Genomic DNA, 3,974 nt, shown 5'->3' with positions numbered 1-3,974 from the left:
AGACTTCACTAATGAATTTATATCTCTATATCCGTATCTGTGTCAGCCTAAGATAAAACTTTTGCTCATTCTCTATCTATGTCTACATATTACGTCTTGTATCTTTGTTTTTTGTAATGCGGATAATTACATTGTCAAGATGTTGAGTAAATATTTACAGAATCACGTTGATGCTTTAAGCCTTTCAGCTGAGCTTTCCCCGAAAAAGCTTGTGTATCCAATGCTTTGCCCTAAACGGCTTCAAAAGTACAAGAACATCAGGCACTGGGAGATCTAAGCATTTACCTAGGGTTTGTGAGGCCCCTACTTACAAATACTAGGAGAAATTTGAGGCCTCAAAAATGTCCTCTAATGGAGTCAAAGTACCTCACGACTCTTGTATCCTAGCCACCATAACATATGCACATAGCTATTGTGCCCTTCATGTACCTCATGATACCCTTCACGACATCCCAACATTGTCTACCAAGGTGTAGCCATATAGCATGCCACAACTTCTATTGCAAATGCTATGTCAGAATGAGTGGCTATCATGGCATACATCAAACTGCCCACTGCAGATACATAAGAGATCTTGGCCTATTTCTAATCAAACTGTGAATAATTGGATTGACCAACCTTCACATGAAAATGAAGAGGATAGCCAAGAGGCTTACCATTCTGCATATAAAACTGCTCAATGACTTTCTAGATATACTCCTTCTGCGAGACAGATAAAGGAGCCCCTTAGAGCAATTGCGCGTGGTATGCATCCCAAGAATATACGAGGTATGTCCCATGTCCTTCATCTCAAAGCTCTTCTTAACTTGTCATACCATTTTCTAGGTGCTTGCTTAAGGCCATAAAGGCTCTTTCTCAACTTGCACACTAGGTGTTCCCTACCTTTTTCCTCAAAGCCCTTAGGCTACTACATATAAATCTCATCATGTAAGTTTCCTTGTAGAAAAACCATCTTTACATCCATCTAATAAAGATCCAGATCATTGAAGTCAACACCATGTTCCTACTTAAAACCCTTAGCAACCAATCTGGCCTTGTAAGTGGGCTTGGGGCATCCAAGGATACTTTTCAACTTGTATACCCATTGGTATGGCAACGCCTTATTGCCACTAGGCAAAGGGACCAAATTTCATGTATGGTTTGTTTATAAAGAGTCAAACTGCAACTATATAGTCTTATCCCATGAGTAACTATCATCTTTATACATGGCCTCATCATAAGAGAGAGACTCACCTACATCTATCACCATAACATAATCCATGGAGGGCATAAATCACTCAGATATCTAGCTTTAGTAGAGCATCTCAAAACATGTTAATCTTGCACAACAGATGGATCCTAAGTAAAGGGAGCATCAACTGCTACAAGTTATCTAGTTGGTTGTATGAGAGCAGGAGGTTTCTCTTGAAAGATTACCTTACATATCTCGACTACCTGTTTAGGTTACTTATGCATCTTTTCCTCATGGAAAATGACATCATGGCTGTAGATAACCCTGTGAGCCTATGGATCCTATAAGCGATAGCCCATCTCACCTACATCCCCATAACCAAGAAAGATGCATTTCATGGACTTAGGATCTAGCTTATTGCGCTTTTTGTCCTTAGGAACATGGTAGAACTCCTCACAACCAAAGACATGCAAATGAGCATATAATGGAGGTTTTCTAGTCTATACCTCCTCTACAATCTAGTAATTAATAGCAGTGCAAGGGGACCTATTAATCAAGTGTACAATAGTAGTAATTGCCTCAGCCCAAAAGCAATATGGTAAGCCTATTTGGCTAAGCATATTGTGGACTCTCTCATGAATCATTATGTTTATGCATTTGGTAATCTTATCTGATATCATTACAAGTGTATACGAGCATCCTGAAAAGCATGTACGAGCTCCAAACAATGAAGTAAAGCCTTCACAAACCTATAAGTAGTAGTTCTACTATTGTATATAGTAGTGAACTAAAGTGTATGAGCTCAAATCTTATTTTCAAATGCTCAATACCAATGCCAAGGGTGCCCAAGAGTTGGGAGAAGAAGACCAAAGTGATATGGAGCTCACAAGAGTTGGAAGAGATGCCAAATAGAGCCAGGAAGTGGGCAACAACAACATACACAAATCATATTATTGATGTTGCTACTGCTGCTATGTTTACTAATGGCAATGGGGGTGGGGAAGCACTTTAGAGTGCTCGAACAAGCCTCCTTGAGACCTAGAAGAAGCCCACACAAGTTGGAAAAAGCTAAAGATCAAATCTCACCTCGAATGAAAGAAGCCATGGTTGCCATTAAAGATGAGTTGAAGCTTTCAAGTCCAAGTTGAAGTAAAATGAAGGGAAGAGCCCATGCACATCACAACCCAATCTTCCCTCGAGAAATGTCAAACTTAGTTGAGCATGGGAATCCCAGTTCTACTTCATAGGAGAAGCATGGATAGTAAAGACAAGCTGAAGCTTTTAAGTCCAGGCTGAAGTAAAATGAAGGGAAGAGCCCATGCACATCACAAACCAATCTTCCCTCAAGAAATATCAAACTTAGTTAGGAATCCCAATTCTACTTCATAAGAGAAGCATAGATAGGTCAACCTAATAGTAATTTAATGCCTACCTAAGAAGGGTCCCTTTGCAACAACCAATTAGAGGTGAGAGTCAATTGGCTTGGTTCAAAGAGAGTGAGAGACAAGGGAGAGTGTAACTCAACCCCTAGGTAAAATCTTAGTTCCAACCCTAAAATGTGTAATAAAGCAATTTTCTTGTTGCTTTAATTAGGAAATTAGTCTATTTTGGACTGAAGTATAAAATGCAAGAGGGTGCCAATGTAAATCATCTTTGAATCATTTTATACATCTCCACTTCTTGGAGCTTGAAGGTATTTCCTTCCCCACCATTGTAAGGGATGAGTTCCTTGCAGTAGCCTTCATCAATTGATTTTCAAGCTTCCATGGCTTCAACATCTCTTGTAATTCTTGGTTGTGAGACATCTTGAATTAAGAAATGGCAAGCTATGGTTTCCAGCATTTCTTGTCAATTCAACATCTCCTATTAGTTCTGTGTTAATTTCCATTTAAGTGGCAACCTTCATTTCAATTGGTATCATAGCTTTTATTTGATCCATGAGCAAGGTCAATTTCATGTCACTATCCAGTTTCAGATATTAAAGTCAGGGAACTGCAGTTAAAGATTTGGTTATAGGGTTTGGTTACACCATAACTAAAATCTTCTCCTATCTCTTTCCCAAGCTTCAATGACCTTCAAAGCATCCTTCATTTGATTCTCCTTGCCCAAGGCTCACAGTAGATAACCATTTTGGAGAGATTTCATGCCACGTAAGCATGTTGGAAATCGGCGCAAATTGCGCGGATTTTCAAATTCTTGTCCTTTGAAATGGAAGCTTATGCATCAAGCATATGAGCTATGGCTTATGATGGGGACTATTTGGAGCATTATCTTGAAGATCTTGGCCTCAAACATCTTCTTCTTCACTGACATTTGAGTTCTTGAAGCTTACATGAAACCCTAGCTATGGAGGATCTTAGACAGCATGAAGACTCTTTCAATTTCTTAAAAAATTGGCTTCTTGTTGATGCCTTTTAGCTTCCAAAGGTCAAAGGCAAGCATCTACAACTGACATTGAAGCATTTTGAAGAGATTTGAAGCATTCTTCTTCTCTTTATGAAGGGGAAAATAGGGCAGCCATATATTTCATGAAATTTTTGGTCAAATGAAGCTTGATTCATGGGGCTTTTAATCTTTCTTACTTCTTGAAGATTCCCTACACATCAAGGACCCAACATTGAAGGCTTTTGTCAAGATTGGAGCAACTCTTCTTCTCAAATTTAGGAAAAACAGGGCAGCCACTCAATTCTTCAAAATTTTTGGTCTTACAAGGCTCAAATCATGGGGCTTTTGTATTCTTCACCTTCAAGAATGTCTCATTAAAGGTACTACATCAAAGGAGGGCCAACATTGGAGCAATCTA

Source organism: Lygodium microphyllum, chromosome 27, assembly GCF_053477565.2.
Source record: "Lygodium microphyllum isolate KBCC chromosome 27, Lygodium_microphyllum_v1.1.10, whole genome shotgun sequence".
Lineage (NCBI taxonomy): Eukaryota > Viridiplantae > Streptophyta > Polypodiopsida > Schizaeales > Lygodiaceae > Lygodium > Lygodium microphyllum.
The sequence above is the reverse complement of the archived record's forward strand: the minus strand, read 5'-3'. Positions refer to the sequence as shown.